This window comes from Danio aesculapii, chromosome 9 (genome assembly GCF_903798145.1).
Source record: "Danio aesculapii chromosome 9, fDanAes4.1, whole genome shotgun sequence".
Classification (NCBI taxonomy): Eukaryota; Metazoa; Chordata; class Actinopteri; order Cypriniformes; family Danionidae; genus Danio; species Danio aesculapii.
The window spans coordinates 35,586,527-35,599,284 of record NC_079443.1 but is presented as its reverse complement, the minus strand read 5'-3'; positions in this window follow the sequence as shown (position 1 = coordinate 35,599,284).

The following is a 12,758-nucleotide window of genomic DNA, read 5'->3' as shown; positions in this document are numbered from 1 at the left end:
GTTGTTTTAGTATTGTCTAGTCATAACAGGCAATGTTATCTTTGACAATGCTATTTAAAATGTCATAACTGAGCGAATAACTCTTAATAACAGTTGTCATAAGCATGCATAAAATCTCATCCTTACTAATGTCAGTATTATAAAGGTTTCATGACAGTCTCATGAACACCCCTTCAAGTAAAGTGTTACCAATAGTTTGACGTGTTATTTATTGATGAACAAAACTTCTTTATTTTAGGGCTGCGCAATATATCGTTTCAGCATCCATATGTTGTGATCATTCGCAATAATCATCGCAGTATATATGCAATGTTGAGTTTGTAGTATAATTTATCGTTTGCATGTGTTTTTGATGCTTGTGATTGTATACTGATTTTTAAAACATTCAGGTATAAGAAATTGTACCATTTATGACCTTTGCTACAATTAATTTTATTGAATTATTTTTATTTTTATCATTCAGTTACTGTACTTAAATACTGTTAGACTCTGGAAATGATTTCAATTCCATATTTTTTTCTTGATTGTATTTATAGATTGTAAAAGATTACACATTTCTTTAAATATATAACTTATGTTTTTAACATTGTAAGATGCATTCTGAAGAACTAGATTATATAAATGTATATGCCCACAATTGTAATGCATGAAAATACTTAAAACACATGCAAATACAGAAACGCACTGCAAGTAGTACAGACAAAAACTAAAATGTGTCGGAGGACCTCAAAGTTTTTAAAGATTGTTTATTAGATTTTATGGAGATGCACTCCCACTACAGAATCATCCCAGTTGATCAACATTATAAATTCTTTCTAAATAGAGATATGTGGTCATCTGATGAAATTGTATTCATATCGCAATATATATCGCAAATTAGAAAAATATCGCAATGTTAGAATTTTCCAATATCGTTCAGCCCTACTTTGTATTATTAAAAAATTCCTCACACTATGAAAAGCTCAATGTTTTTAAAAATATATATTAGTATATGTATTATAAACAACTAAACAGTCAATGTAGATCATTTCGGTGTTGATAGATTATAATTCTGATTGTTAATGTGACACTGGAATAAATATAATAAAATAGAAAAGTCATTTAAAATTGTATTTTTACCTTAAGAATATTACTGCTTACTGTATTTTTATCTTTGTGTCGCCTCAGTTGAGCATAAGATACCTATTTTTAAAACATCCAAAAAATCTTTCTGCAAATATTTAACAAACGTACATCTGCTCAATCCACAAAAACTGCACAAAATGAGAGCAAATACACTGTAAAATTAGTTGACTTTAGTTGACTTTAAAGTAAAGTCAACTTGCTGCTTTTAAGGCAACATGTTAATAGCTTTTTTACAGTGTATTGGACACATTTGAAACAATAACAAGAGTGACTTGCTGTAATGCTCTTAGTTGGTTTTCTGAAGAAACACAGAGTTCACTGAAATAAACTGTTGCAAACAATTTATATGGGCTGAATTAAAACAAACAAATTAAATGTAGTAATGTTCAACTTAATTTGTTTGTTTAAATTCAGCCCAAATTAATTGTTATCAAACACTTACCTTAAAAAATGTAGTAAATCCAATGAATCATCTTTTTCAGTGTATAATAAGGTTGTCTTATGGGATCAGGCTGTGAAACATACTGTTTAGACTGATAAAGTAAATGAGAAACACTGTAAAGCCATAGCAGATTCACACATTTTCGAGGTGGCTTAACACCTCCGGCCCAAGCTGTGAAACTCTGCGCTGAGGTTTGCTCTATGGTTTATTAATTGGCTTTGGTTCTGGAACAGGAGACAGCCAATACATCCTTAATGTTTTTACCAAATGGAGTGAACAAACCTTTGAAACAGCAGGGATATTAACACTCAGTTAACAAGAACTAATGACAGGCTACAGTGTTCAGGATCAGACTATTATAGCTCAGGCTTTTTTGAAGATGAGGAAACATGGTGTCACAAACTCTTTATTCCAAAAAGATCCCATGATGATAATTCACTAACTATAAAATATTTGATCTTATGTTTAAGCATGAAGGCTGAAGGTAAAATTGAAGAATTGCATCATTTTGAACAAAATAAGACCAAAGTGACATTCTTTTGGAGTCTGGATTAAGAGTCAAAACAGCATGTCAAAGCAAACTTTCTGATAACTCTGTTGAACTACCATGACTGCTTGCTTTAAATCAATATACTGTATAAAATGCTATGTGCATGAATGACATGAGTTGAGTGAGATGGTTAACGCTTGATCGTTTTTTAACAGTTGCCTTCTCACTGCTATAATTTTAGTTGTCTTTAATTTGTTGTTGACAGCCAAGCATGCAACACATACTTAAATATTCATACTGTCACTCTCAGCAGCTTGCAGTGTTGGAGATGTTCTTTTTGTCTCTAAATAAATATTACAATATTACAGTGTAATGATTAGAAAAGGCATTTTGATGAGGTGTCACACTGATATTGATTTGCATACCAATAGACCCACATTAATAGTTGTGGCTTGGATTGAATAGCTTGAAATAGCTTGTCTATTTGTGTGTGTATATATGGAGGTGTGTATGTAAGTTTTATGTTTGTGTTGTTTTTCTATGTACAGTTAAAGTCAGAATTATTAGCCCCCCTTTGAAATTTTGTTCACACTTTATTTTGATGGTCTGTTTGTTGAATTTAGGTTAAATTGCAACACTAATTCTCATTAGATTATAAGTAGACTGTTAGGGTTAGTGTAATTTGACATGTACTTGCAAAGTTTCTTTTAGTCAGTTAAATGTCTGTTGAAGGAGCAGTATCAGTAGATATTAAGCAGACAGTCTACTAATACTCAAATGGACCATCAAAATAAAGTGCTACCGATATTTTTTTTCTGTTTAACAGAGCAATGTCTGATAATGTTTTTTCTATGGAGAAAGTCTTATTTCTTTTATTTCGGCTAGAAAAAAAGCAGTTTTTAAATTTTTAAAAACCATTGTACGGTCAAAATTATTAGCCCCTTTAAGCTATATATATTTTTAGATAGTCTACAGAACAAACCATCGTTATAGAATTACTTGCCTAGTTGCCATATCCTGCCTAGTTAACCTAATTCACCTAGTTAAGCCTTTAAATGTCACTTTAAGCTGTATAGAAGTGTCTTGAAAAATATCTAGTAAAATACTTATTACTGCAATCATGACAAAGATAAAATAAGGCAAAGATAAGATTTCCCTAACTGTGACAGTAAAGTTTTACCTTACCATACCTTACCTTACATAATTATAATTTCAATGAGTTCATTTGACCTGCAGTGATCAAAAGCAGAAAACAGGAAAAAAAGAGGTGTATTTGTTCCATAGCTCAAACCTAAGAAAATATTTTTGAGGTGATTTTGAAAAAAAATGTTAAGAATTTACAAAATAAATCGTTATTTATTTAGTTACGTTTATTTATTTACTTTGTTTAAATGGCACTATTAAATATTGGCATTTTAATAGGTTTCAATTGGTATTTAACCTTTTAACTGCCTACTCTACCACATGGTCGACCATATTTTGACTGCTTTAAATAATGACTGTTAAAGTCATTTAAATAAGGACTGTATTAAATAATGGTTTACACACAATATTGTTGGTTTACAAAAAATCCAACAAACCTACTGCACTACTACACTTGATTTTGGTTGTTAAATAAAAAAATTAAGAAAATATGTTAAATGAGAATCTGAAATATTTTATGGCTTCAAAAAATAAAGCTGATTTAGTATTCAAAAATGTTTTATTTGGATTGTTTTTAAATAAAATGGTCTTACACTTCATATTTTCTGATTTTTCATAGTAAATCTATTAATTCCAGTACTGTTACCTTTAAACTGACTTATCAACCATTTGGTAAAGGTTGATATTTTAGAAATTATGGGATGTGTTGAAAAAAATGCACTGAGTGTGTTAACTAGCGACATAACTAGTGAGTTTAGAAATGCAATCCGATTTGTTTTTCTTGGTGGGCCATTAAAGGGTTAAAGTGAGAAAACTAGAGCGTTAACAAGATTTATATATCAGTATTAGATTTATGAAACAAAACGAGGGTGAAATATTATAATTTCAATTCAAATATACATTTAGCCATATATATTTGCAAGCATGAATGCCTCGTTTTCCTCATATGAAATCGAATCACCTTTCTGCTGACGTAGCAAACTCTCCCACTGACACAAAGTTAAATAGGTAATTACGGAATTAAAGCAGACACCGGAGCTTTTGGGGTCATTTGCTCATGATAGATCTGAAGGAGTCAAATTGATCTAAACTGCAGCATTTTCAGTCCGTCTTATAAACACCTCCGTCCCAATAATCCGTGCTGGCAAGCTCACTTACACTAATGGAGCGGTACAGTGTGTACAGATGGTTAAATCAATCATGTGACTCTCATCTCATAAACATTAGACATACACATAATGAGAGAGCTGCAGGAGAATTCGTCCTGGCCATAAAATATCTGTGCATATATTGGCGTTTCCAAACAACACATTTTGATCCTTGTTTGTTTAGGCCTGGTTTGGTTGGCTTCGGCAGCGAGGCCTCATTTGAGCATTTTTGCTGCATTTGTTTTTGCATGAACGTACAGGAATGTCAAGACATTTGACAGGTTCGGCAACATTCATTGCAATTAAAGGTCAAATGACATGCAATGGGAACGAGCTGAACCATCAGCCACTGTTATAATTTTGAATGGGATTTAACAGTTGCAGCACAAGCGGATGCCTCAGCATTTGAGCATTTCCATAAGCGCTCGCGGCTGTCTCGCCATTACTATTTTTAAATGCACTTGGGCTAAATGCCCTGTCACATCATTTGCGTTTTTGCCAAATACTGCAGCCATTTCCTAAAGGCCATATACTAAAACAAATGCCCATTACCATGAAGTCTGCCTCAATGAGCGAAACTTTGAGTCCTGGACTGAGATCATTGACAGCTTGATGTGAAGAAGGTCAATTGGAATAACAGGTTTGTGCTTTATTACGAATGTAGCGCCTGTGTTTCGCTTTGAAAGCGGGAGTAGGGAACATTGTGTCTGAGGAGTCAGGTAGCAACCACCCGGCCTCAGTAATGAGAAGGATATGCCGAGCCACACATGGCCCAAACCTGTGATTAAGATTAATCTTTTCAGAATATTTTTAAGCGGTCGCACAAGCGCGGAGCAGGGCTGACCTGGAGGCAGAGGGGCCAGAATATGTTTTGTATTAAGATGCAATTAAAGGGTCATTTTGCTGTATCAATATGGCTAGGTATGCAGACATATGGTGCTAAATGAATTAAGGTATTGTTATAATCAGGCAGAGAATTGGGGCTTTCAGCATGTATAGGAGCACACACCTTGCAGCATTAGTGCATTTATTGTTTATGTGCAATAAATACATTTGGGATGCTTGGTGGGCGTTTGTGGTGTTGTGATTATTAGTATTTGTTCAGTTGTTGTCTAATTTTTTTGCTATAGACCTGTATTTTTAAAGTCAACTGAATGCTTAGCTTTAACAAAATATTGAACTTAATATTTCACGTTGTTTTTGCAATTTGAGAGGTGCATAAGCCAGGAATGTTCAGCTTATTAACAGAATTCTTATCTTAATAATGCTATTAATACATGCATTTATTTATTTACAGTAAATTTGCATATTGTTTATACAGTGCGATCCAAAAGTCTGAGACATTAGTAAAAACTTCTATTTTGCATTTTTTTAATGTAATGTAATTACTTTAAATATGTTAAATATGAATATTATTGACAAATGTTATTAATTTACTGTTTTCATGTTGTGTGTAGTATATTAAATTCCTTTCTGTTCTTTATTGCAGGTTTTAAATTTTTTCATTTTTCAACCGTATTTTTAAAGCACGGCCTCAGAGTTATGGACCCAATTTTAATGTTTTACATTGGATTAACCCTTGTGCACTGTTCAAATTTACTACCTTTTGTTTGGGATGAAAACATCCACTAAATTTAACTTCTGTAAAAATGCATCGGATATTTTTTTCAAATTTCTTTGCATAAATCTGTTAATCAACCTCAGTCCTGATCAAAACTACTAAATGTTTTAAAACATTACAGGATTTGAACTCTTTATTTGCCAAATTCATAAATTAAATCACTGATTTGATTACAAAAAACACACAAAATGATGTATTTTTAATATAAAAAGTAATTGTGGACTGTTTTTTTTACCTTTTATCACAGTCTTGAACGTGAAAAATTAGTAACAGCATTGCCTTTGATACATTGTTAGTTTTTGTACAGCATAAAATTTTCCTTTTTTTGCCTAATTTACTGTTGGTAGCTGTTTTTGCCCTATTGACTTCCATTATAACCACTTTTTTTTTTTTTTCAAAATCATGACACCATATAATCATGTATTTTTGATTGTTGGTGGTTTTCCCTGTTGGAAGAGGTGCAATTTGTAATTTTTACTGTTGATCATCAATTGGTAAAATTAACCCTTTAGATAGGCCTGTGCAAAAAAGCTTAGTTTCTGGATTTTATGTGCAGTAAAGCAAATTAAAGTGTTTTAAATGAACATAACAAAAGGGTAGTAAATTTTGTGTACCGTTGAGCATTTTCACAAATTATGTGTCAAAAAAGATTTGTCACCAAAAATCATTCTGCTAGCTAAATGACACAGAAAATTTATGGCCAAATTAAGACCTCAAAATCACCCCAGAGTGGATGAAAACATCCCCATAAGCACATAAGGGTTAAAGTATTTATAGGGCAAAAAAGTCCCACTGGTGCAGATATCCTAGAGCACTAGTGAAAATTCTTCTTTACAAATCATAAAGAAAAGGAAATATTCAACAAGTCAAAACTAATTCGGAACAGTATTTTATTGATATAAAAAAGGACTACATAAAAGACTAATAATAATAATAATAATAGACTAATTCTGGATTCAACAGATAATAACACTCTTAATATTAAAGCAAAGTGGGAATCTGAACTTAATGAAAAAATTGAGGATGAGCTCAATTGAGGATAGAAAAACATATGTTCAGAATCTCATAAGGGGGATCACTAGCCGTAATTGTTTTTTAGAACACCATAATGCTGGAGGGGTTGCGGTAATGTAGGTAGTCACACACATATATTTTGGGAATGTCCGAAGTTACTGGCATTTTTGCAAGGGGTAAAGATTGAGATAATGAAAATTATGCAGTTAGATCTGCCTTTTACTCCCCTGTTTTTCTTGCTTGAAGGGATACACCAGGTTGTATATAATAAAACCCAGAGATATTTACTACATATACTTTTACTAAGTGCAAGAAAGACTATAACAATAAATTGGATGAGACTACACCCTCCAACAACAGCACAGTGGATAGAAAACTTGAATCAATACATAGAATGGAATATATGACTGCTCAACTTCAATTGAAATTGGATATTTTTAAAGATGTGCACCTGTTACTCTGTATCTGAACACGGTAACAGGACATAATATTCCCAACTGTATCCTTTGAAATTTGAAAATGGTGTGTGTGTGTCTTTTTGTGATTTGTTTTTATTTACTGGTAGTGTTATTTATTTATTTATTTATTCATTTAAGTAACTGCTGCTGTCACTGACTGTTTAGTTCTGTAAAATGTTTTTAAAAATAAAGTTCATTTTTTAACATTTATTATATTATATTATATTATATTATATTATATTATATTATATTATATTATATTATATTATATTATATTATATTATATTATATTAAATGTGTTTTCAATTGCATGATAATTTGCAATTAAATGCAAACTTTGCTCTCTAAATCACCATCGACATACAAATGAACCTGCATAGCTGTTACTTCTCACAGACTTTGGTGTGTCTGAAATTGTGCTTTACACAACACGAGTTTCCAGCTGCTCATTCAGCTCATCCATTGCCCTCGCTTAAACCACCTCATCCGCCATCTCCATGAGCTGAAGAACTAATTACAGCTGAGTTTAATGTCTTTCAGTGAGCACCTCCCTGCAGCCCTGCCACCTTCATGCCAATTGGCCACGATGCATGGAGATGAACACAGAGAGCAGCTGTCAACTCCCGATCGCTCTCAACACAAACACATAAACACACCCGGTTAAATATTCTTTAGCGTAATCCGGCGTGTCAGTCAGTCTCTACCTTTACAAAGGTAACATGCATTAACGTCAGTCAGAGGGAGTCCCAGAAGCAGGCCTCCCCGTAGCCACCTCACTTTTAAAGTTCCAGCCGTGCCACACGTCACAGCCAGTATGAAGATACAAACAAGATGGCAAAGCGCATCAATCCGCCACTGACTCCCTCCACTTTGATCTAATTCCACGCTTTGCTTTCTGCTGCATGAAGCTGTCAGATTAAGGGCTGTTGTGGAGCCCGCCGTGGCTGTTGAGCCTGACAGCCTGTGTGATGGATTACAGACAAAACAAAAGGGTTATCACCTTCACCGCCAACATTTCTATCCTCTTTGAGAGATGGAGGGAGGAGAATGCCTCTTTGTCAGATAGCATGGAGGGGGAAAGGCGTGCCGTGTGAAAGCTCTTCTGCCTCTCCTATAGTTTTGGGTTCACTGAGCTTTAGGTCCTCTGGAGATGGACCTGTTTCTGGATCAGCATCCACATCTGTTTATGATGCATGTGCGAGAGCTATGAGTGGTATTAGACACCTGGATTTTAGTCTGTGTGTTATATGAGAGAAAGAGCTGTACCAGGGCTTTAATGAGAAAGGAGTCATAACCTGCGGCTCTGCGTGGTCAGTAGTTCAGCTAATTTCCGGTATTGGTGGTGAAGTTGTTTGGGAGGGTGAGTTTTGCACTTTGTTATATTTTCCGCAGTGGATTGGGAGTGTCATACACATTCAAACACCTAAAAGTGGATTTTTTTTTTAATGCAGAATGTTTGTTAATTTAATCGCATATATTTTCAGTAATCAGAGGCTGTCACTTTAATCCACTACACTAATCATAGGCTATCACTTTTTTATGCTTTACTGATTTCACCTGCCATTAACACTCCATATTTTTAAAAATAGGCTAATTTCACAATACCCCAGAGTTAAACAGTTGAGTTTTACCATTTTTTATTCTATTCAGCCAATTTCCCAATCTGGCGAATGAATGGGATTAGACCATTAGCGTCTTGCTCAAGAATGACAAGAGTTTTGATATCTTTTTTTATTTAAAGCTTGACTCTTCTGTATTTATTTACGTCATGTACTGAGACCAAAAAAATGAAAAGTTGTTATTTTCTAGGCCAATATGGTCGGTTACTTTTATTCCAGCTTAATAATCATGAAACTTTGTCTTTGACTTTGCAGTCTGGAGCATGCTCAGGACTATTTTCAGGCTTTACGTAATATCACTGCGCCTGCTGCAGCTATGGAACAGCAACAATGTTCCTTGATAATTACACTAGAATAAGGCCCCTTTTACACTAATACGTTTTAGTTTTAAAATGGCATTTTTAGAATGAAAACAATCCACATCCACACTGCAGTTTCACCTAGTGTTTCTGAAAAGATCTCCGTCCAAACTATACTGCTGAAAACGCACATCACGTGACTACACACATGCTCTGTCATGCGCTGCTGCGTATGTGGATGTCTGAGCTTCAGGCAGCTGGCGAGTGCTTTGAGCACACCTCCCCATCTCACTATAGTTGTTAAACATGATGTTTAATTCATCTTGTTGTTGATATCCAATAACTTTGGTCTATTAAATCTATTACTTGTTCTCAGTTGACGTGTTTTTCCTAAGCACAAAGATAAATTAATATATTAATTTATGTAACCACGTACACTGATTCTGCATATTTGACTGATTGCTTTCCTTTATTTGCTATATTGTATAAATGTATTGTACGTTATACTTTTATAATGGGCATTAATGATTATTAAAACTGATATTCAGCAATAGAGACAGGATATGTTTCATATTTTTCACTGAAAATGAAAGGAGGCAGTATGTTATAGGCTTCGTTTTGCTGTAAATATGCATACAGTCAAGATGATGGTCATATAAATATGTAGCTACACGACGCCTCAACATTTTTGGTGTCTGTTAAGTTGTAAATATCAAAATGAAAATAGGCATTTCCTTATATCATGTTTTCATTTTATTATTAAGATAGTGAAACAATGTAGCTGGCAGGATAATGTAAATGACGCATTAAAGTACACTGTTCCCTTTGAAAGATTTATTCGACATGTCCTGGGGAGTTTGTTTCTTATATCAAAGACGTCTGCAAAGTTTGAACTTACAAGGAAAGGATGCAAGACTGAACTTTGTGTAGGCTACTTAATATTGAAGAAAAAGCCCCAATCAGATAGGTGAATGTCTGCAGCCATGCCTCCGTTTTCCCCCATCCATACTGACATGGAGCAGCAGTGTTTAAAACCAAAACGGTATCTTCAGCGTTTTCAAAGCGCTCCGTTTTCAGTGCTCGAAAACTCTGTGGTAGTGTGGACGGAAGGCGTAACCATAACAAAAGTTTTGTGTTGTAAAACTAAAATGCATTAGGGTAAACTGGGCCTGAGAGTATAGTTCCTAGCCATATCAGCCTAGAAAATAGCTACTTTTTATTCATAAATATACAAACTACAGAAGAGTCAAGCTTTAAATATGAACATTATCAAAACTCGTTGATAATTTTTGAGCGAGATGCTAATGGTCTAATACCATTCAATGATCTATGTCAAGCAAAGCTTAAAGTGCTCCCTCCAGACCTGGAGGACAGCTGAATGGGAAAACTAAAGTGGAGTGTTTCTTTAACATTCATTCAAATGCATCTTGTGACCATATACTGTTGAAATCAGAATTATTTAACCCCCTTTGATTATTATTATTATTATTATTTTTTTTTTTTAAGATTTCCCAAATGATGTTTAACAGAGCAAGGAAATTTTCACAGTGTGTCTGATAATATTTTCTCTTCTGGAGAAAGTCTTATTTGTTTCATTTCAGTTAGAATAAATGCAGTTTTTAAATTTTTAAAAACCATTTTAAGGTCAAAATTATTAGCCCCTTTTAGCTATATGTTTTTTTTGATAGTCCACTGAACAAACCATCATTATACAATAACTAGCCTAATTATCCTAACCCCAGTAAAATATTATTTACTGTCATCATGGCAAAGATAAAATAAATCAGTTATTAGTAATAAGTTATTAAAACTAATATGTTTAGAAATGTGTTGAAAAAATCTTCTCTCTGTTAAACAGAAATTTGGGAAAAATAAACTGGGGCTAATAATTCAGGGGGTTTAATAATTCTGACTTCAACTGTAGGTTTAGAGTTTGTTGAGACTCTTCTCTCTTATTACATCATGCGCTGCATTCCCTTTGAGGGTGCACTTATTTATCTCCGACAACAAAGCAACAAGAAAGCGGGAAAGCAGCTGACTATGACTTCTATTATAATCCTTAAATTTTAGTACAACACAACATAGCATGAATATCTTGTTCTTAAAATAAGCTGCACTTTTGTGTACAATCCATTCGACCACATAAGTGTTTACCTTCTCTGGAGCCCTGTTTATACAGGACAGTCCTGATTTCAAGTGTCCTGACTCATGATGTCCTAATCAGTTGTAGCCAATCATGTCATCGTGTGTTCTGAAGAACAAAATTAGCATCCAATCACATTTCCATATCGATCGAGTTGTAGTTAATTGAGGCAGGACCTACACCATCTGACATCAGGCCCGTTCCAGGGATGTCAGTGATGGTAAAGAGAAAAGATGAGAAAAAGTAAGATTAGAAAACACTTTACTGTAAGGCAAGACAAGTTTATTTATATAGCACATTTCATACACAATGGTAATTCAATGTGCTTTACGTAAACATGAATAAAAGAGACAAGTATAAGACAATAAAAAAAACAAAGAATAAAAATGATTACAAATGGATCAAAACAGGTTAAAATGTGTTAAAACATGTTTTAAAAGGAATGAAAAAGAAAAGAAAGACATAATAGTGCGATCTGTCTAATGTAGAACAGTGCTCATTCAGTAAAGGCACAGCTAAACAGATGTGTTTTCAGCCTTGATTTGAATTTGCCTAATGTTGGAGCACATCTGATCATTTCTGGAAGCTGATTCCAGCAGCAGGGGGCGTAGTACAGTAGCTGATTCACCCTGCTTAGACTGAACTCTTGGAATTTCCAGTTTACTTGATCCTAATGATCTGAGGGATCTGTAAGGTTTGTATTCAGTGAGCATATCTGTAATGAATTAAGGTCCTAGGCCATTTAGTGATTTATAGACCAGTAGTAATACTTAAAAATCTATTCTAAATGTAACTGGGAGCCAGTGTAAAGACCTGAGGACAGGTGTGATGTGCTCTGATTTTCTGGTTCTGGTAAGAATCTTGGTAGCAGCGTTCTGGATGAGCTGCAACTGTCTGACTGTCTTTTTGGGAAGGCTGCGGAGGAGTCTATTACAGTAATCCACCCTGCTGGTGATAACAGCATGAACAAGTTTCTGTAAGTGCTCACTGGGAACAAAGCATCTAATTCTTGCAATGTTTCTGAGATGATAGTATACTGATTTAGGCCCAATCCCAATTCTATTTTTGTACCCCTACCCCTTCCCCATGGCCCTTAAAACCGAGTTTGAAGAGGAAGGGCCTCAAAATTTACCCCTTAAAAATGGGACAGCACTACAGCACCTGCACACATCATCATATGTCATCGCAATCTCATTCTTCATATGCGATCAGATGATCGCGACTGCTGTAGTTTCTCCAGTTGTGTTATTTTTTGG